Below are 23,711 nucleotides of genomic sequence, written 5' to 3'. Positions count from 1 at the left end.
ATACATATATATATAAATGCAAATAAGTATATAAGCATTGTTAATAAACGTTTTGTAAAATAAACTAAATAAATCTGTTGCCACAGTCACGTTTAACTGTTCCGGAGAAAACCGAAGATGCTATTTCACTTCGAAACTGCCATGAAACGTGAAAAGCAAAGCAATATCATTTTGCAAATGACCAACAGAAGGTTTTTTTTTTTTCATGTTTATGTCACGCATCTGCAATGTAGAAATAAATGATATCGCTTAGCGCCTCTTGTGGACATGTCACCTGAAAAGTGCAGCAAATTGTATTTTTTTTCAGAAATGTAGCCAGAGTCAAGTATTTCCAATGAGTGTAGGTTGTGCAATAGATTGCTAGAAAATTGTCAGTTTATGATCAATTATGCAGAAATAATTTAATTTAAAGACACTTCAATCAACATAAATGATTCAATTGACAGCCCTAATTAAAGTACTCAATGAGAAATAATCATCTGATTTTTTTATAGTAATTAAATAGCAATTAATCTTATATTTTGAATCTGTCAAAATCTGAACGCATTTAAACATCGGATACATTATAATTTACACTTATGCAGTTAATATGATTAAGAACAATAACATCAGTAAGTGTGTTTTACTAGTAAATGATGTTTAATACTTTTTGCTTCAGTGATAATTTTCACCATGCAAATACTGCAAATAACCAGTTGATTTGATTTATAAATGAATGAGCTGTTAAGAAGGACTTTCTCCATCATACTGATGATTGCAGCTCCATCTCGTCTTTAGAATCACACAGCTTTAATGTTAAATTAGATAAATCTGTTACTTCATTCTGAAGGTGTTACAACATATTTAATTAATCGTATTATAAGTTAACACATACAATTTGGCAGCCTTTCTTCAAAATTTACAGCTGGCTGGAACCATTAAAAGCAATGAACAAATGCAGACATAGCATAAGAATTCAGTGTCTGGTCAGCATCTCCATTGTTGCATGATTCATTCTTTATGATTCTGCCTTTGAATTTGCCACAAAAGACGAGAGGTCACATGTTGTCTGAATGTCTAGAGAGTTATAGATAGCAAGAGCTTTACAGATCAGTCCAGCCATGACGTGTGACAGCAGCACAAAAGAATCACACTGATGCTGATAACAGAGACAAATGAACATGTTTGGTGAACGTGCATCAACTTCGTGAATACATCTTTTTTTCTCTGAAATGTCACTTTGGTTTTCAGTGATATTGTATAGATTGTTATTTTTACATTGAAGGTACAAAAGTTTTCATATAATTTAATTTGATATAAATATAATTTGTTTAATTTAACAGGGGTGTGAAGACTTCTTATATCCACTGCAAGTAAAAAATAAAATATATATATATATACACACATACACATACATATACATACATATATACATATATATATATATATATATATATATATATATATATATATATATATATACATACATACATATATATATATATATATATATATATATATATATATATACACATACACATATATGTAAAGTATGTATACATTTTACAAACATATCTGCACCCTCAAACATAAAAATGGGCATTCCGCAGGGCTCTATACTTGGCCCTTTGCTGTTTAGTCTCTTTATAAATGACTTACCTCTGCACTGCTCAGATGCCAGTTGTCAACTCTATGCGGATGATGCAGTTCTTTATGCACCCGCCAAGTCACCTGAGCAGGCTGCAGCTGTACTGTCTACTAGTATGTTTGACATCCAACTATGGCTCATCCAAAATCAGCTAGTTCTAAATCTCTCAAAAATTAAATCTTATTTTGTATAAATATTATTTAATTTTTTTTTTTTTTGTAGTATGGTAGGGTAGTATGTAAATTTTACGGGTAAATTTTATTGTGAATAAAGGCCCAACCAGGGACAGGAGTTGTTTATATATCATGTTTATATTGTTTAAAATTGAAATAGTGAAGTATGTAAATTTTATTGTGTTTAAAAGCCCAACCAGGGACAGGAGTTGAAAATTAGCTTTTGCTATAAACTTTTTATGCAGCACTTCAGTGACAAGCTTTGCTTTGACACTATGTTTGTTTGCATTGTCCCTGTCAAATAACTAAATAAAAAATAAAATAAAATAAATAAATAAAAAAAACACATACATACATAAACACAAACAAACACACACTACTGTTCAAAAGTTTTAGAACAGTTTGATTTTTTTTAAAAGTTTTTTTAAGACAAGTACAAAGTCTTCTGCTCACCAAAGCTGAATTTATTTGCCACAAAATACAGCAAAAACAGTGTGTAACGTAGTTTGTTGTTAAGAGAAGGAGGAGGCGGGCACCGGCGAACATTTAAAAGACTTTAATAAATAAATAAACACAAAATGAAAGAAAAGACGGCAGCCCCTCACAGACGACTGCCGCCACACATAATAAATAAAAAAATCAAATAAAACAGTCCAGGCCTGGTCCTCTCTCGATCTTCACTGTCATCGCTCCTCCTTTTATGCTTATGCTACTCCGTGAGAGATACGAGACCAGTGCGTCGCGCAGGTGTCGCTTATTATCAATCACGCCACCGGTCTCGCGCCGTTCTCTCATGGCCCTCGTCCTGCTCGCCACACAGTAATATTGTGAAATATCGTTACAATTTAAAATAACTGTTTTCTATTTTAAGATATTTTAAAATGCTATTTATTCCTGTGTTGGCAAAGTTGAATTTTGAAGTTCAAAAGAACAGAATTTATCTGTAATAAAAAAACTTTGTAACATTATACATTACTGTTCAAAAGTTTGGGGTCAGTAAGATTTGTTTTTAAAGAAATTAATACTTTTATTCAGCAAGGACAGTAAAGTGACAGTATAGACATTTATAATGTTACAAAAGCTTTCTATTTCAGATAAATGTGGTTATTTTGACCTTTCTATTCATCAAAGAATTCTGAACAAAAATTGTACATAACTGCTTTAACATTGATAATAATCATAAATGTTTCTTGAGCAGCAAATCAGCATATTAGAATGATTTCTGAAGGATCATGTGATACTGAAGACTGGAGTAATGATGCTGAAAATTCCTTTGCCAACAAAGTAATAAATTGCATTTTAAAATATATTCAAATGGAAAACAGTTATTTTAAATAGTAAAAATATTTCACAGTATTACTCTTTTTGCTGTATTTTGCTGTATGCAGCAAACCATGTGCAAATTCATAAGTCAACACCATTGCTGAGTGTTCTCCTTAAAACTGCAGTGAACCAAAGATAGTCTTAAAAACACTGTTGGTGAAAAACACTGTGGAAACCAACGGTGTTTCTGACGTCACAAACTACCTTCAACGGCAACGTGTGATCGTCAACAAGTGGATCTCTGCGCTGGTGTGAGTGAGTGGAGACGGGGCTAATTTGCATATTCATAGTATATATTCACCGCGTATACTACATGAGGCAAGGGTGTACAATTACATTCAAGCTTTTAGGCACGAATACATTTTTTTTTCAAGGAAAAAAAGGTTAAATATGTAATTTTGGCAATCAAAGATAAGTTTTAAGAGAGTTTAAGCCCCCTGAGGGTGCTAGAGACTGACTTGTCAGCTGCAGTGGTCGAGACCATCGTCAACTCTATAGGTCCATCCACGAGAAAACTGTATGGCTTAAAGTGGAATGTTTTCACCGTTTGGTGTAGAGAGCGTGGGATGGACCCAGTTGACTGCCCGGTGGCTTCAGTGCTGGAGTTCCACCAAGATCGCTTCTTTGCTGGTCTTTCTCCTTCCACGCTTAAGGTGTATGTAGCTTGGGATCTGGCAGTGGTTCTCGAAGGATTGTCCCTGGCCCTCTTTGAGCCACTTGAGTCAGCTTCCGAGAAATTTCTCTCCCTCAAGGTAGCTTTCCTTTTAGCTATTATGTCCCTCAAGAGAGTGGGGGACCTCCAAGCTCTTTCTCTCTCTCCTTCCTGTTTAGAGTTTGCTCCCAGGGGGATGAAAGCTGTCCTTCACCCTAGACCGGGCTACGTGCCTAAAGTGCCCTCTAATGTGGCCCTCCAGGCCTTCCATCCTCCACCACACGTGTCGGTGGAACAGGAGAGACTTCATTTGCTCTGCCCCGTTCGGGTGTTACAGATTTATGTTGAGAAGTCTTCTCGTTGGAGGAAGTCAGACCAACTACTGGTGTGCTTTGGGGCACCCAGGAAAGGATCCCCGGCCTCTAAGCAAACTATCAGTAACTGAATCATTCAGGCTAACTCTCTGGCAATATGCCTTAAAGGTCCCGTATTATGCCCCTTTTCACAAGATGTAAAATAAGTCTCTGATGTCCCCAGAGTGTGTATGTGAAGTTTCAGCTCAAAATACCCAACAGATCATTTTTTACAGCATGTTTAAATTGTCATTTTTTGGGGCTCAGAAAAACGCGCTGTTTTAGTGTGTGCCCTTTAAATGCAAATAAGCTGCTGCTGGACGACCCAGGGGGCGGAGCTTCATGAGCTCACGCTCAGTCTCTCAGGACAATTTCATCTCACGGAATGATGATAATATCAGAAACTCTCAGTAACGGTGTTCATTTCGAGTCGGACAATAATGCCTACAGAGTCAGAATGCTGTATAGAGATGGAACAGGTATAGTTTAGTAGTTTAATTACGGTTATTATAACGTATTTGTCATCTGCTTGTATGTATCCATTATTTATTAATAGCCTACAAGTCTGCTGTTTCGGACCAGGTCCGAATGATGATCAAACATATACTGATGAGTTTAATAAAGTTTATTGTACATCACACAAAAGATGAAGCGTCAGTTTTACTTCAGAAAATCACCGTAAGAGCTGAGTAAACACAGTAAGTTATAAGAAGTGCGCAAGTACATAAACGAATTTCGGTAGAGTTGAGGGAGCATTCCTGTGGGCGGAGGTTAGTCAAAAAACTGTTCTACTGACGTCATTAAAGAAGGAAGTAGAGGGATGTAGTCCAAACGGGCCGTTCGATGTAGGCGACTTCTGTTAAATAAAATATCTCGCTTGGCATTGAACTTTGAGCTTTATAATTTTACAGATATTATTTATACTCTAACAACAACATTACACACTAACTAAAGTTTGAAACATGGGATCACGAAGAACGGGACCTTTAACTCTGGACATAAGGGTTTACTCCACTAGAAGCGTGGCGTCTTCTAAGGCCCTTCTCTCCGGGGTTTCCCTGCAGGAGGTATGAGATGCTGCGGGTTGGGCTACCCCGCATACCTTTATGAGGTTTTATAGTCTGCACCTTCCTTCTACACTGGGTGTACAGGTGCTCTCCTCCTAGCTGTGCCTAGATAGTTCACACTAGGTCAGGCTCTGGTCGTTGTGGCCTAGTGCGTATCCGTTCCCCAAAGTTTTCATACGACGCGTTAAGATGCTGCGTCGCCTTGCCACGCCTCTGTATGCCTGAGAGGGACTTGCTTCGATCTTTTAGAAGCTACTCTCTTTGTGTGCCAGCATCATTTCATAACTTCCACATTCCACCGGTGCATGGTGCATCACGTGCTATGTCAAGTCAAGTCACCTTCATTTATATAGCGCTTTTAACAATATGGATTGTTTCAAAGCAGCTTTACAGTGATAATAGGAAATTACCGTAACAGATTGTTTATGCTTTACAACAGCTCTAGAATAAAGTTATTGTCCAGCTAAAGATAGTTTTGATTGATTCATTCACTTCCGTTGCAAAGATCATTAGTTATTAACTTAGGGGCCGCTAACACGACACTGTTCTAACAGGAAAACCCTTAACGTGCTCTGGCCGCCCATCCGCACAAAACAGTGATTGGTGTCTCGAGAACGCACTCCCTGAAATAGGTTCGAAGGTGCAAACGATTATCCGTTATCTCTGTGCAAACCTCAAAAACGCAAACCCGCAGATGTCGCACACATACTCATTACGTGTTCAGTCCAAAGGTATGCGCGTTTGAATATATATGTGCGCAGGCATGTAATCCTCAGGGTTCGTACACCTTTTCCAAGGTCAAATTCAAGCACTTTTCAAGCACTTTCAAGGTCCATTTTAAAGCTTTTTCCAGCACCTTACACTTAAATTACATACCAATACATAGTCAAAATTATTATTTAGTGTTTTTATCACATTAAAAGAGATAATGCTATAAACAGACAAAATTGTGTTTCGTAATAGCAGAAGGATCAGATATTTAAGCAAATCACAAGTTTTATTTTTCAAATTGTATCACTGTCTAAGTAGATAATGCCTATGAATAATACTTTTCATTACATTAATGTCCAAATATTGCTTCCCAGATAATGTGCTTTTAGTAATTTCAAGAGCTGAAAATATGAAGACGATTTGAACAGAAATATTGAACATTTTACAGCGCGGAATGCGCTGTACTATGACACCCATTTATTTCAATGGCTTGCGCTGCACAAGGACGTTTTGTTGCTGCATCGACCAAAGCGGAGCGCAGCATTTGGCGAGCTTACGCGCACGCCGCGGTCAAAGTTAAAAATAGTTAAACTTTTGCCACTGCGCTCTGTGACGATTACCCGCGCGGCCAATAAAAACAGGCCATCCGAACAAGCGCGGAAATCAAAATGAATACTCCGTCTACTTTTGCTCTGGTCAGCGTAGCGCAAATCGCTCTGTATCTGAAGGGCTACATTTTATTTCTCCATTTAATAAACAAACTATTCAGTCAGATAGGTATTTGTTGTAAAAGAAATACAGTTACAATTTCAAGCATTTTATCCAAAATGTAAGCACTTTTCAAACCTTGAAAACACAACATCAAAATTCAAGCATTTTTAAGGATTTCTTTACATATCAACCCTCAATAAACTGCTTGTCTGGCCTTCGTCATAGATGCAGCGCCAAACAAGATTGGTCTAGTACAGTGTTTCCCAAACCTGCTCCTGGAGGCACGCCAACACTACACTTGGAGACTCTACTAACGAGCTGATGAGTTGATTCAGGTGTGATTGATTAGGAAGAGTTGGAAAACGTGTAGTGTTGGTGTGACTCCAGGAACAGGGTTGGCAAACACTGGTCCAGTGTTACATGTGCTTCAGACGCTTCGCGCTGAGGGCGCTTCCCAAAGTGTCTTCATACGACGCAGCGTCTCTTTCCCTTCTCAGGGAACAAGGGTTACAGTTGTAACCCGAGACGTTTTGCCAATTGCTTTAGCAACTTAATATCTAAATCTTGAAATAATAATACACATGGTTTATACACCGCATATACACACTGCAATATGTACTGCATACACACTGTAAACGAAAGATGTGTGAACCTGGCGTCAGAGATTCAATGTCATGAAAATTTAATTCATGCACTGCACTGGAAAATAAAGGCCAACAAAGATGGAAAACAAGGAAAAACTATGTGACACGGAATCAAATCCCTGGGAATTCCACAAGGCATGTCTTTTTCCACAGTCGCTTTAAACTAAAGCTGCAGGATGGATCCAACAGTTCAAACGGCTGCAATAAAACTGATATGGTTGATCTTATCTCTGACATATGGTTAAAAACAAGCAGGAAAAGAAAAAAATGTAGGAGTCATCTCATCTGTATGTTGTACCCAAGCTCTAATAATGTGAGATATGCAAATTATAGTATCAATGTGGGCTAAAAAAAAACACTGCACAAATGGCTTTGATATAATGAAGAGGAAGAGGATTAAAATATATTCAGTAGCTGCAGCATGTTCTGTGTCTTCACACTATGTTAGCAAAACACAAAGCATACCATTAAATACACCATCCTGATCATTCTGTTCTCTGCTTCAGTATAACCTCATCTAAAGATGCCTCATGAGCTATTAATTTAAAATCCATCAAGAAAAGAGAGAAAGAAAACTGCAAGCCTTTTATTATATTTTGGCATTCCCGAATCATAAAATGAAAAAGTTTCTATGCTTAGCTAAGCATTGTATAATAATTATTAATGAGCAAAAGAGGATGATCACATAACGAAAAACAGATTTAAAAAAATCCTGCATATATATTGAACATTTTAAAACGACTTATAATGTGTCTCATCCAATCAGAGTTTAGAGCCACAACTATGTGTTTCATAGTTTAACTGTCACTGTCCCACAGGTAGGACGTTTACCATTATATATTTAAAACAATAATATCTTAGTAAAAACCTAAAGTAATATTGACAAACTATATATCATTTATAAGCTTACAGTCTGTAGTTTTCATATGTTTTTTTTTTTTAATAAATTACAGAGGAGCAGTAATTTATCAGTTTGCAAGAAGAATATTTCATACTCATTAGGCGTGTTCAGGCCTTTATTTTGAAATAGCGATGAACATAAAAAAATCATGAAAGATTAGTAGAAACCTGTTTGTTTCATGCCAAGAGTTCAAAACATAACACCAATTCAATTTTATGAGAAAAAAAGGTTTGAAATAACCTTCTACGATAATCTGCAAATGTCAAATGTCTTCTTTAAAAGAAGACCAGTCATAGGTCTATATTCCAAAGCATTCTTGAATTACAATCATTTAAGTTTGGATAGTGATTTTCATGTCTATGCGGAAAAAATCAGCATTTCACCTTTTATTTCTGATTCTTGTCCTTATAAAACCACGCTCTGATAAACTTTCCATTTATGATCTAGATTCAATCTCTCCTGTACGCACCTCACAGATCAATTCATTCACTCTGCCACTTGAGACAAAATCCTGTCATGTGTGAACAATGCAGTGAGAGCAATATGCCAACATGAGATCCTGCACACCAACACCCGCAAATTTCAGATGCACTTGGACCCTCGGCTTTCTATCTCTGAACTGAACAATGACTTGGGATGAGAATCACTCGCAACAGCAAAATGTAATGGTTGTGTGGTGGTAAAAACACAATTACAGACACTTGAAGCTGGACTCTTTTTCATTTGAGACAGCGATAAACCACCCAGAGGACTAGCAAACACTGGGAGAAAATGTCAAATCAATTCCAGCATTACAGCAGTATGATTTACAAGGCCAAACGCCACTTTCAATCGTATCATAGAGCTTGAACATGTTTCCCCATAAATCTCATTTTATGGAGGTAAAATGTGCACAAAAGATCACAAATAAAGGAGAGTGGCAGTTTAATTATCTGTTAAAAACCTGTATGCAATAATTACAATATTAAAGTAAAGAAATGAGATGGGATTTCAGGCCTCAGATAAAAATCAGTGAAACTTTAAACCTTCAAGTACAACATTAAGAAACAACATGATCAACCCAGGAAAATGTGGAAAAATCTGGGAAAATGTGCATGTGGAGAAATTTTTTGCAAATTGATATCACGTTGCTTCTTGCACATTCAAAGTGAATCATCCAGTGAGTGGCACTAAAAGCGCATTCAGTTTTATACGAAACAAATAAACATGATTCTGGCAAAGTTACATTGGTTGTTGTATGCATCGCAGCAGTTAGAAAATGAAATGTCAGGTGAGTGGCACTGTAAGAATAATGCGCTATCGTGTTTGAAAATAACATATCTGCTACACTAAACCCTAAAGCGTTTCTTAACGGGGGTGATCAGAGGGCGCTGGAAGCAATATTTTAGAAAGAGGGCATTGAGGTGTTCTTGGGAGGCGTTTGTTTAAGACGTGTACAGTATAAGCCAAATTTTTTTTGCGTAACTTGCAAAATAATATGGTCTGCAAAATTCTAACATTGGAGCATCCTTGGACACATCAATGCGACAGTTCCAAACTATTTGTCCTGTTGTTGGTAGCACAAGCGTGTGGAGTGCATCAGAAATAGAATCCATGCATCCGTTTTCTGTCGGTGACTGTGTAGACAGAATCAATGATTATTTGATGTGACGAGCTGTGCTGTATGCTTTCAGTGTAGATATGCTTTTTTTTCTTCTTCTCGTTTTCCGTTGAAAAAAAATTAAATAAATCTTGTTTGCTGATTGGTAGCAGTTTGTGATAATCTATGTAATTAAAGTTTCAATGCCAAATTTTTAAAGCATTTATAAATATAATTTATAAGCACTCATAAATATAATTTCTATTTGCATGGCTTTTTTGCTCCTTTGAAAACTAATGCTAATGATAAAGGTATGTCAGACAGAATTTTAAAGACACCTCAACATCGCCAAAGGCTACAGCACTGAAAATCACAAAAAAAAATACTATGCTTAAAAGTTCTGTAAATCAATTTACTACACTTATTGTTAAATCAATGTAATGGATCTTTTCTGAATGAAAGTATCAGGGTTTTTTTTTAATTTTTTTTAAAAAAAATTTTATTCTACTAACCCCAAACATTTGAATGGCAGTGTAAATATAATAATAGGCTTAATTATAATGAACACAGAATAATTATCAAAATGAATATTTAGGGAATACAATTCGACTACATTTTATTTGATGGGGGCAGTAAGGGACCTAGATAATGAATGGAAACTGCAAAATGGCTCATTCAGAAATCATCATGAGACATCACAACCTCATTAACATATGACTACCCACATTTACAACAAGTATACAGTATTCATCAACACATACAGTAAATCAGCAACTTGACTTGACAATGAACTATGCCAGTACACAGAGCTTAGCCAATTATAACAGAGCTCATTAGCATATAGAATGTACAGTATCAAGCTGTTACACTTTTTATTGTAAATCTTTTTTAGCATCACTGTTATACTATTATATATTTTTTTAATTAATATTTTGAATTAGTTTAATATATTTTCCACTTTAATTTAAGTGATTTTGTTGTGCATTTGTGTTAGGTTTATACATTTATATTTCAGTTTTAGTTTTAGTTATTTTAGTATTTCAAGTAAAACTAAACAAATATGAGAAATGTTGCCTTAATGTTACTTCATTTCATGTAACAAAAATTGCTTAATGGTTTAGCTTAATTTAACAATAATAACCCTGCTTCATCATATACTATTCTCCTTAATATTTTCAACAAAAGCATATTTATAAACATTACAGAGTTCAATAGGCGCTGCAGAACCAAAATGATCCAGGAAATCTCGCAACGCAAAAACAAATCATTTCATAGCCATTACTTGCCCTCTTTTCTGTCACATCTGACACCCAAAGGCACACAAAAAAAGTAACAAAGCACAAAACTCACAGAAAAACAAAGCCAGGCAGAACACATGGTTTGAAGTTCAGCTGTGCTGAAATGCGATCAGGGGTGTGTGACGGGCTTATGATGCCCCCAGTAATAGGGAAACAAGCAGAAAATGTATTCATAAGGGTTAAGCCTCTTTGCTAAAACACGCTTCACGCTGTATAGAGCTCCATCAGAGGAATGTAAGAGACGGCGCCACACCGCTTTATCTGCGGTGGGCGGCATTGCTCTCCTGTCTTTAGCTATGCTTCACTAGTAATGTGTGACTGCCACATGACCGCAAACAGGAACTACTAGCAGAAGAGTCCCAGAAGACACCAGAGACATTCCTGCTGCACTTCGGTTGACCTCAGATCTCACATCGTCCCAAACATTCCCTCTGAGCATCTCGGAGTGAGAATTCTGCCTGTGCCACATCAATTATGTCCATCTGTTGAGTTTTGTTTTGCTTTTATTTTCATGGTTGCACTGGAGAAGGATATAATGGCATACTGAGAAGTTGCATTTTCCGTTTCAGTGGTGTAAATTAAAGGAACAGTGCATTAAAAAATATATATATTTTGACACCATTTACTCATCTGGATTCACTCAAAAACCTGTATGGCTTTCTTGCATTGAAACTAACTGAAAGCTTTTTTCTATGCAATTACATTGAATGGACCCTGGACTTGCAAGCATTAAAACAGACACAAACACAACATAAATATTAAGTTTAAGATACATTTGTGTGAGAAACAGCCAAACTTACTTACACTGAAGATCTTGACATATGAATTTGCTCCCTTTTGGTACATAATTTGAAACAAGTAATCAAATGTGAAATAATACTGCATATTCATCACTGTGTAAATTAAATATGGGTTAATCTTTATAAAGTTACAAAAGTTATTTAGTCAATAAGCATGCTTGATTGATTACTTTGTCTTTTGTAGTTTGATTAAAGGGGTCATCGGATGCCCATTTTCCACAAGTTGGTATGATTCTTTAGGGACTTCATGTAAAGTTTGTAACATACTTTGGTTAAAATTCTTCAATGGTTGTGTAAAACAACGTTTTGGTGCATGTCTCTTTAAATGATAATGAGCAACTACTCACACCACCCCTCTCTTCCATTGGGGGTGTCACAGAAGACACACAAAGTGCTGCTTTGGCAACCTGCCTTGGTAGACAGTATACAAATGGCTGAGCTACTATTTTTGTAAAATAAATTAAAAAGTAATGGATATCTGTTTAAACTTGTATTTTCCAACTCTGAAGTGTTGCTAACTCATTGTTACTCATTGTTTCTCCCTACATTCACATTTAGAGAACATATTAACGTATTGTGTTCCCTTCAATTCGTTCCTTAAATTTTCTTAAAAAGTCTTAAATTTGCCTTCATATAACCTGAAGAAACTCTGTAAGAGCTTAACAGATATAGTCACTATGAACTGCTTGAGTTACGTAAAAATTATTTTAAAAAATTTATAAAATAACAGCATGCGGGTTTGGAATGACATTCAGTGAGTCAGTGACACAGAATGTGTATTTTTAGGTGAACTGTTCCTTTAAGCGCTGGTTTTCACACTTCTAAACGTGTGGTGACTCATATTTGCATAAACACCTCTAAACCTTGATTTACATTTATATTCATCTCCATGCTGTGCATCCTCTAGACATTTTATCAAATTTAATTCCATTTTTAATCAACAGAGCCACCAATCTACCGCACTGGACTAGTGCGTGTAAAGCCAAGGGTGAAATGAGTGTGTTTTCTAAGATGTGCAGATTCACTACTGTAATTCTTTCCACCGTTTCCTTCAAGCAAAGAAACCGGCTGCAAGTAAATTGGATGTTTACCATTCAAAAAAGATGTACATGTGGCTAATAATTTGTGATTTGGATGCTGAATAATGCATTTCAGTGCTGGTAATAACAAACACTTTCAGAGCAGAAGATATAGATGGGAGAAACCTGCATTATGGATTAGCTTCATATGAATGCACTAAATATTTCAGAGCCAAGTTTTCATCTACAAAAAACAATTCGGTAGAAGACTCTTTGGCATAAGACTACGTGGGAAATCAGGAACGCAAATATGAATCATATACTTGAAGGAATGCAAATATGTTTATTTGCGTGCATCCATTCAAGCTCATTTTATATTTATATATCGTTTGATAAATTATTCACTTTTGTTTGTTGGATATAGAAAACAAAATGCATTTGCATAATAGAACAAATTTTACACAGAATACTTTTCTCAAAATAAAAATTTCACAGAGCCACACACCCAAGTAAACCAAAAAAGGACATTATAATTAGTCAAACTTAATGTTAAGTTAGTGTCTCATTCCCTCTGATGGAGTCTTGGGAAACGGCTTTGTGCAAATAAGAATAACCGTCACACTCCACAATCTCCTACTGGAATGGACACCCCACAGGAGCCCTTATCAAACGAGTCTAAATGTGACAAATAACAAACTAACTCACAGTACAGCGTCTATCTAAGGGAAAGTAGGAGTCATTATGAACCATAAGGAGCACAAATTAAAATATTAATGCAACATATGCATGATGTTTAGTAAAACATGCAACAACGCTTGACAACCGAGAGGTGACACATTTACCCTAGGGGTACACACCAAAATCTAAAGTCACACTAATCGCATATCAGTTTTCTAGCTCTAAAAATGAACACCCTGCTGCAGAAAGTCTTTGTTTAATACAATATTTTCCAGAAAAAAAGAAAGAAAAAAAAAGATGCACTGGGTCAAAATTGCACTGTTGAGAAAGAGAGAAGAAAAAAAAAACAGATAAGTTGCATCGGTCGCCTTTTATTATACATTCAGAAATTATGTTAAATACTTGTACATAAAAGCATGATATATCCTACACTATTCCACAACAAATCCTTTAAAGTGTAATGTTATTCAGAACATTCACTATAAAAAAAAAATATTTGTTGGTTTATCTTAAAAAAGTAAATTACCCAGTTGCCTTAACATTTTTAGTTGATTGAAATTTGAGTTAATGCAAAGAAAGCGAGACAAAATCGTTCTTTGTATTAATCAAATTTTTCATTTAAATTAACTCAAAATTTAAGGCAACCTGGTAAGTTTAAACCAACAATTTTTTTATTTTTTATTTTATTTATTTTTTACAGTGGACATTTACTATAAACGGCAAGCCTAAACTAATTTATTTAAAAAGCAAAACTGAAACTATAGGTGTGTGGGAATATATATTCTATACAAATAAACTTGGACTAACGTGTCTCTCTTATTCAGCACCAATCCAAACGTGTGCGCTTTGTGCATATTTTGCATGCTTAACTTAAATTGCATTATATAAGTTGCTTTGGAATAAAAGTAGCAGCGTGTTTCAGATTCTTAAAAAAATGTGACCTGTATTCCAGAAGATCATGTGCTTCATATTATGAATAAGATAAACAATTATCAGTGCAATTATTGGGGCCACTTAAAGGAGAAGTTCACTTTTAAAATGAAAATTCTGTCATCATATAATCACCCTCATGTTGTTTTAAACCTGTATGAATTTCTTTCTTCTGCTGAACAGAAAGGAAGATATTTAGAAGAATGTCAGTAACCAGACAGTTTTTGGGTCCCATTGACTTCCATAGTATATTTTTTTCCTACTATGGAAGTCAATGGGACCCAAAAACTGCCTGGTTACTGATATTCTTCTAAATATCGTCCTTTCTGTTCAGCAGAAGAAAGAAATTCATACAGGTTTGAAACAACATGAGGGTGATTATATGATGACAGAATTTTCATTTTAAAAGTGAACTTCTCCTTTAAGATTCAGCATTATTACCGATTTGACCGCACTGACACTCAACTTAGCTGGATGATGACATCACTGTTTTCTGCAGAGCAGCTTTATAGATGCAATGAACTAATTTCACATTGAAATTAGTTATTCAAATTAGTGAAGTATTTCACAACTTTGTCGCTTCACCAAAAATGGCCAACTCCCACTGTAAAGACTGACTTCAGGTCACTGATAGCAAATGTTTTTTCTGCTGTATAAAAATTATAGCAGAAACCCTACTGGTTCCATACAGTCTGTATACAGTCACCCCACCCAGGTCTAATATATTCTCTGTCTCTTTTAGTCTTTAGGAGTGAGTAGGAAAATGATGCAGGACAGCAGCAGGGAAGGAAGGGGAAAAAAGCATGATTTGGCTTCCTGGCCGGCAGGCTACCGTCAGCAGCACCTGCACCGCTGGCTGCCCGGTAAAGCAGTATTATTACAATGTCAGCTTTAATCAACATTGTAGTCAGCAGTGAGATTGTGCAGCGCTGCAGTTGTGTAGGAGTGTGGCGTCCTGATCAGCCCACTGACCACTGAAACACACAGACACATACAGTAACTCATGCTTTGAGATCCGCTGTTCAAGCAATATTAGTGCAACAGTGAACGGACACTATTTTACCATGCAATTTCTACATACACATAATAAAAAAAATTATAAACAGCAGCCAGCTCTGAGATGAATCACAAACCGAAAGCTTTGATTCAGTGCAAATAAATAAAATGAATTAAAGTTTACGATGTTGTGATTAGTCTTAGAGCTAACAGAGATGTACACTACTGGAATCAGTACGATTGTTTTCAGTTTTTGGAAAAAAAGTCTCTAATGCTCACCAAGGCTGCATTTATTTGATTAAAAATATTGTGAAATATTATTACAATTCAAAATAACGGTTTTTGATTTGAATATATTTTAAAATGTAATTTATTCCTGTGATGGCAAAGCTGAATTTTCAGCATCATTACTCCAGTCTTCAGTCACATGATCCTTCAGAAATCATTCTAATTTGCTGCTCAAGAAACATTTATTTTTATTATCAATGTTGAAAACAGTTGTGCTGTTTAATATTTTTATGAAAACAGGTTTGCTGGTCTTAGCTGGTTTAGGCTGGTCTCAGCTGGTTTAGGCTGGTCTCCCAGTCTGACCAGCATAAAATGCTTCTAAAATAAGCTATCTAAATCATCTTAAGATGATTTAGGCTGTTAATCATAAATGTAATTTTTTTACTGTCATGAAGAAGCTGCATAGCAGATATTTACATGTATTCTAGATGACAAAATAAATACTAAAATTTCATGATTTTTTAGAAGAAGTTTACAAAGTTCACATACTCTTGGTTCTTAGTATGTTTCTTCTTTGAGTATCTAAAAGACTGAGTTGTGCAGGAGTTCTGGTTTATCCGTAGCAGAAAAGTAAAAAAAAATTAAAAAAAAAATTGATTTCCCAGCATGATCAGCACATTTAAGTTTTTCTCAACCACAGTGGCTTTATGATGTGGAGATACAGTTTCGTCACTTTGACAACCGAGAAACTCATATACAACAGTCACAGATGCTTGATAATCTGTTATGAAAATTCTTCAGGGCAGTAATCAAATGTATTATCACCTTTTTTCCCAGATTTTTAAGATTTGAAATTCTGTGTTTTTATAGTCCTATTCGTGCTGGACTAGTTTTCCAGGGGGGCGTTAGAGAAATTCATGTTTCACAGATGTACTTTGTGATTTTAATCCCATCCGAATCTGCCATGTCAGTGTTTTTCTCACACAACCTCAGTAAAAATTCCAGTGCAAATTACCTACTGTTTTTCAGCAAAATCAATGGTCCTGAGAAATCTACTCCCGTCCAAAAGCAAATGTCTGAGATTGCTGATGTTGAAATATCCTGACGCTTCTCCTCGTGTGTTTTTGGACCAACTTGAGCTACCGCTTGTGCACTAATCGTCCGCATGCTTTAATTTCGTTTCAATATGGATGGTATCCAAAAAAAAAAAAAACCATTATAAAATTAATAAATAGAGCCAAATTGCGGAAACTGCGAAAGACTGCCCATTTTATAATCACTGTCAGAAAAGTCTTGTCTAGATTTTTCTGTTAATTTATGCAAGTTTATTATAAACAGCCACTGCTATAAACTCGTAGTTTACTTAAATAGTGTCTTTATAATAAATTATATTATAATTATTATTATAATAAATATAATTATATCGCCAAATAATAAATTAAAAGACGTCATCTGTGATCGACGCAAACACAGCACATGACCTTCTTTAATGCCCACGTCTAGAAAACAAACACTCTCACCTCTGTATTAAACACAGAGATGTTAGTCCCGTCTAAATCGATTTATGAAATCACAGATATGGAGTCAAGTCACCTTTATTTATATAGCGCTTTTTACAATACATATTGTATCAAAGCAGCTTCACAGTAATAACATGAAAATAATACAACAAAGTTTGTTTCTAGAAGAAAATTACATCATCGTCCACCTTAAGTAAGGCAGATCAATTATATTGTTGAATATTAAATGTCCCCAACTAAGCAAGCCAAAAGCCAAGGCCAAACCAAAACTCCATCAGGTGACAGAATGGAGAAAAAAACCATAGGAGAACCCAGGCTCAGTCGGGGGCCAGTTCTCCTCTGGCCAACGAGCGAACAGTGTATGATTATGATCCAGGCAGCATTACAGGTCAGAAGTCAGATTGGATCAGAACATTCAGAATATTTATCCAGTTCCATCTGGTTGGAGGTCGGAAAACATTTCAGGATTTTTCTCCACACAACGGACTTCAACGGTAACCAAATTGTTGAAGTCCAAATCAATGCAGTTTCAAAGGGCTTTGAAGTGCTTCAAAGGGTTCTGCATGATCCCAGCTGAGGAATAGGGTCTTATCTAGCGAAACGATCCGTCATTCCAAAAAATAAATAAAAATGTATATATTTTTAACCACAATTGTTCGTCTTGTGCTGGTCTGCGACGCGCCAGGCATTACGTAATCATGTTGGAAAGGTCACGCTGGACGTAGGCGGAAGTACCACCCCATTGTTTACAAAGATAATGAAAAATTCCATCTCATTTTCTCCTCCAATTTTCTAAATCGTCCGACATCATTATTTTACCTTTTTTGTTAAAGGGAGTTTGTATTAGTCTTCGCACGTTCGCTTTGTAAACAGTGGGGCGGTACTTCCGCCTACATCCAGCGTGACTTTTCCAACGTGATTACGTAATGAAAGTTGTTTGATGAACTCGTAAAAGGTGCGAGAGAAAAAAAAAAAAAGAAAAAAAAGTGCACGAATGGCACGCAAACAGGCTAGCGAAATACTAGCGTGTTGTGCTAGCAATAACGATTTAGATTGAAGCTAGCGATGTCGGGTAAGCTATATTTAGCAGTATGAACAACAAGGAATGATAGTAAATAATGATTCAAAACAGAAAGATATACAAAGCTTTCAGACGCAAACCAACGCAACAGCAGCAGCAGCAAACGAGGCAGACAGGCAGACAGGAGCAATCGAGGCAACGAGGAGCTCCAACTAAGAATGTTTAGAGGATGAACCACTGCCAGGTAACGCTCAACACAGATCAGACACCGAAACTGAGTGAAAAGAATTCTCAAACGTTGTTTGGAAAACTAGTCCTGTCCGAATAGTGCTTATGACAATACTATCAATGCTGAAATGAATCTGCAGCAGGTACAAGTAAGAGCTCTGTAAGTTGTTCATTATATTGTCAATGTTTTGTGCTTTGAGACATGAGGTAATTTAACACCGTCTATCGTCTTGTGATGCTTTGCAGACTCTGTTGTACGCGTTCATGTGTTTTGAATAAGGATTGGCTTTGAAGACACTCTGAAGAGAGGGTGGGATCTCTTGCTTTCAAAGCTAGCTTTCTACTGCTAGCCTCTCCAAACTTGCCTACCCTACCTTTAAGTCTTATTTGATTACATACAGCCGGTCTGCACAGAGTAACGTCACATCACAGTCTCACATTAGCTTGCTGTGGTTTTTAATGCGCTGAAAAATGCAGGAATGCTTCACTAGAACTGAACGCAGAAGGCAGACGTTTTAAGCACACAATCAAGATAAGTTATGCACTCAATACACTAGTTTAAGACTGAAAATGATGCCAAAATATCTTGCGATCAAAGTACTGTCAGGTTGTAGGATGTAGTGATGTTTGAGATATTTATATGACCACACACACACACACACACACACACACGTCTATTCAAACCTCATCTGCTGGAAGATCTATTGAAATGATGCCAGCCTTCCAGCTGCCCTGCCACAGGCGTTTAACCACACGGGTGGTAACGAGAGACGACAGGACGGACATGTCTCACTGCATTCCTGTCTAACCACCCTTAACACACCTTTACTGCATCACCGGCACTCATCTAACTGCATCGAACATCTCATTCACGTGTAAATTTAATATAAGCTAACTTTATAATAGTCTAGTCAAAGAATAAATGTTACTGAAAATATTCATCATCTAATATTGGAGATGGACTCATTTGAATTTATGGAGATGAGTTTCAAAAATGCTATCTATTTACATTCTACTATTAATACATTACACAAATTGCTTAATTTTAATTACACTTTCAAAACAGGCTTTTATTACATGTGCTTACAAGGGCTAGGCGATATATTGAAAATCATGAAACATTACAGATGCTTTTGCTGGCGATATAAAATTGTGTATAAAACACTGTGATGATTTTAATGCATAATTTTTTATCTGGCCATTAAGATCATGTCATAGACTAGTTTTATGATAATTCCTTGATTTTCTTTAACTAGACTTACTGTAATTTACCTCTTGCATGAAACATTTTATTGTGCTTGAAATTAAGGTTCCTCTAAATCAGGGTTTCCAAACTGGGGTTTTGGAGAGCTAATAATGAATTAAATCATAAAAAAGTTAAATTAAAATTAAATAAACATACTTTAAAAAAAAAAAAAAAAAAAAAAACAATCGAAAGGAAATAAAAATTGAAATGTTCTATTTGTATACATGTATGTAATTTTGCCATTAACTGATATAAAAGGTGTTGTTAATTATTGAAATATTATAACTTGAAATTCCAGGTGGACTTCAAGCAAATAGGTCAAAGAGGTTCAGATGACTTTTTTTTTTTTTTTTTTTTTTTTTAGTTTGAGAATCCCTGCTTTAAGTCGTCAAATTTATAGAGTTATACATAGAATCTTGTCAACAAGCCGGAAAATAGATTGTGTTATACACCCAGCTTTTTATTTAAAGTAAAAACAATCTCTAGTTCCACAGTGTCAGAAGGAGAGAGACAGAGCAAGAACACTTTCAAGCACTTAGCCAGAAGATTTCCCAAACCGTTTTAAATATTTCATTAGGAATTCATGTTGCTTCATGCATGGTTAGCGGTCTCGACTCGCGCAGAGGTCAGACAGAGTGCAGAGCAGCGAGAGGTTATGAGCCCAGTTCATTGACGGGGCACTTAACGCTCACAGAGGTAACCCTTTCACCACCGACAACTAGCACATACTACTGAACAAGAATGCTTTTCTGGTCCAAAGAATAAACTTGCACTTAATTAAACAATCTTATCCTGGTGCGAAATATGACATGAAATACAGCGCTCTTTAGCTACGACTCTATTCACAGTTTACTAAAGTAATGTTCCCAACACCGCATGAACGTTATGGAGAAATGTCCATGGATGCAGAGCAATGATTCAGACGTGGCAGACACGCATATGCACGACTCGTGCACTCGTCCAGATGGGTGACCATCAGCACAGATGTGCTTCGTGAAATAAACACAAGCAACTGCATCAGACACTCAACTTAGATATGCCTCTGTTAACATAAAATAATTATATTTTGAAATATCAACAACAACAAAAAAACAAAACAAAAAATCAATATTAGCAGCAAAATTCTAACTTTGATTCACTTGGAACCTCATACTAAAATAAAAAAACTATTTTTTTTTTTTTCTGAGAGTCATTTTAGATATGTTGAAGGCAACACTATGAAACAATGCAAAGAAATTATTTATTGATTAATTAATTAATACATTTTTCACCATTGGTGATGGAATAACAAATGCAACTAAATGCATGACTGAATGAACACACGAAAATGAACCTCATTGGTTCTCAAGCGAACATGCTTGAGCTTCCGTTTATCATAACTGTTATGTTTTGATAAATGTTTATATGTGAATAAAAGCCTATATACAATCTGTTTATCATATAAAGAGATCGTGTCTCTTCAGAAAATGTGAAATAAACTGCTCCAATTCATATGGATTAATTTTACGGTGGTAGTTGTCAAAGTGGTAGTTGCATAGCTGTCAATGGAGGGATAGAAATCACACACATTCCGAAGATGAAAAAAAAAGTCTCGACATGAGGGTGACGACATGAGTAATTGATTAAATCATTTTCATTTTTGGGTTATATAACCCTTTAACTAAATCCCTAACAGCAAACAAACAATTCTAGAACTGTTCTCAGTACAGTAAGTTGACTCACTAACAAATGTGAATCATGTTTTTGATGGGTGAAAAAAAAAAAAAACATGCATTTCTGAAAAATCCACATGATGCACCAGGCGAGAAAAATACTTTCTACTGGTTTATTCACTTATTTTATTTCCACCTCACATGCATCATGCCTTTGCAAAGGTTATAAGTTGGCTTTGTTACGCATATGCAACAATAGAAGAATATCAATGGACCACTACATTTGTTTATTTCAATTACTAGATGTGTCTGGTGTGGCCTGGTCTCTGTTGTGGCCGAATATTCAGACAAATTAAATTAATCCGCATGCTGCACAAGATCTGTAAGTAAATTAGGTCTGTAAGCCAACTTAAGTCCTTCGTTTTCAGATGAGTAAACAAAAGCAAAACCGCCACCATCGATTTTCATTCACAACTGGCCTATTTAACTCAACGCTGCAGCCATGCACACTAAAGTCCAGACGCTGTCAGCAACCTATAAATGAGTTCAAGATGCTGGTCTGTTCAATGCAATGCCATAAACAAAATACTGCAAGATTTGGCTTTAAATAATGGGAATCGATCAATCTAAAATAATAATAATCATTTACTCACCCTCATATTGTTCCAAACCTGTAGAGACTTTTTTCATATGTGGACACAAAAGAAAATATTTCGGAAAACTTTCAAACTACAAAAAAGGATGCAAAAGCACTATAAAAGTGGTCCATGACTTGTACAGAACATTTCATATGATAGCTTTGTTTACTCAAATTTATGATACTTCTGCAACTTTTTGGCATATTTCTGAGTTTTACTTAGTTTCAGTTGTGGATGGAAACGAGAACCGGCTCGGTCTTCAGAATGAAGACAGAAACAAAAAAATCCCAAAACATGAGAGTGAGTAAATTATTACTTTTTTTTTTTATATTTGCATAAACTGTTCCTTTAAAGATAGTGAATCTACAGAAACCAGCACCTTCAGTAAGATACTTTCTATTCAATCTTCTGAGGAATAAAGTTAGAAATGATTCCTTTCACAAAGGCCATCTTGTAAGGAGCGCACATGACCCAGTTCTAGAAGGGTGCCTCGATAACATTAGCAAAAGCAATTAACCTTTAGCCGGCAGCTCCTTAAAGTGAACAGGGTGCAAATATGTTCTTTTATGCACACTGATTACACACACTATAACAGACAAGCGTCCAAGATTCTGACCTAGAACGCATAGACACTCATCTATAAACTCTTTGGGACGATGTAGTCTCACTAGTGTTGGGCGATATGCTCCATTTTCATATCGTCCTATCGTCAGCCTGTGAGATCGGCGATACACGATATTATCGTGAGGGGGGTGGGGCTTACTTATTTGATTATTAACTTGCTTATTTACTCGTTAATTTGCTTGTTTTTTTAGTTCGTTTTATATATGAGAATTGTTTTCTATTTTGCTAGCAAAGGTGGAGTGTTTATTAATAGGCTAAATCAGGTTATTTCCCGTATAGTGAGGTAAAAAAGATCCTATAATCATTCTTGTATCTGACTCAAGAGTATTTCAACATGTCAGCGGGAAATTTACGGACACACATTATCCTCTCATGCCGTTACAGATGCAGCATTTTGACTGTACTTCTGCACGAGATGGGAACACGTTTTAATAAGGTTAATAAGGTTAGGTCAAGAAAGTGTCGGAGTTTGTGATACATGTCCTCCTACCAGTGCTCTCTCTGTCTGGATTCACTTCACATATCGCACTTCAATAAGCCCAAAGAATGCGGGTTAATGTGTTTTAAATGCCGGGAGAAATCAAAGGCAAAAATCTAAAAGTCGATCGGTTTATACTTAAACTTATGACTTGACTCCGATAAAGGAAAACGGGTTAATGTGTTTACATGACATGCATTGTCAGTTTATTCAGCATAATCAAGTTAATAACGTGCATGTAAACGCGCTCATTCCCTGAAAGTGAAAGCAGAAACGGACTGAGCTTTCACTGCATTAACGGCGCGTTCTCTCTGAGACGACGGTGGATATAACGGTATAGCAACTTAATTTACTGGCTTAATATTTCTCTTGTGGACTTACATTATAGACAGTAAAACAATTAGAAGAATATTACTTGTTAAACAAGTGTTTGAAGTTGCTTTTGATTTTCACAGATGGCAGAGTTGTGCTGCGTTCGTGAACTAAAGACTGTTATTAGGCCTATATAATTTTAGTGATATTATTATTATCATTAATATTTTGTAATTGTATTGTTTTTAGTGTTATTAGTGTCATTAAATGTTTTGTTAATGTGCTATGGAAACAAAATACTG

At 35.9% G+C, this 23,711-nt stretch overlaps 1 protein-coding gene across 1 annotated transcript in view; it reads right to left on the bottom strand.

Moving 5' to 3' along the window:
* LOC311072542 (kelch-like protein 29) overlaps positions 1-23,711 on the bottom strand; it is a 180,258-nt gene that overhangs the window by 130,590 nt on the left and 25,957 nt on the right. The gene's annotated exons all lie outside the window — the stretch shown is intronic.

This window comes from Abramis brama (assembly GCF_963993115.1).
Source record: "Abramis brama genome assembly, chromosome: 21".
Taxonomy (NCBI): domain Eukaryota; kingdom Metazoa; phylum Chordata; class Actinopteri; order Cypriniformes; family Leuciscidae; genus Abramis; species Abramis brama.
This window is presented reverse-complemented; position numbering and strand designations above follow the sequence as displayed.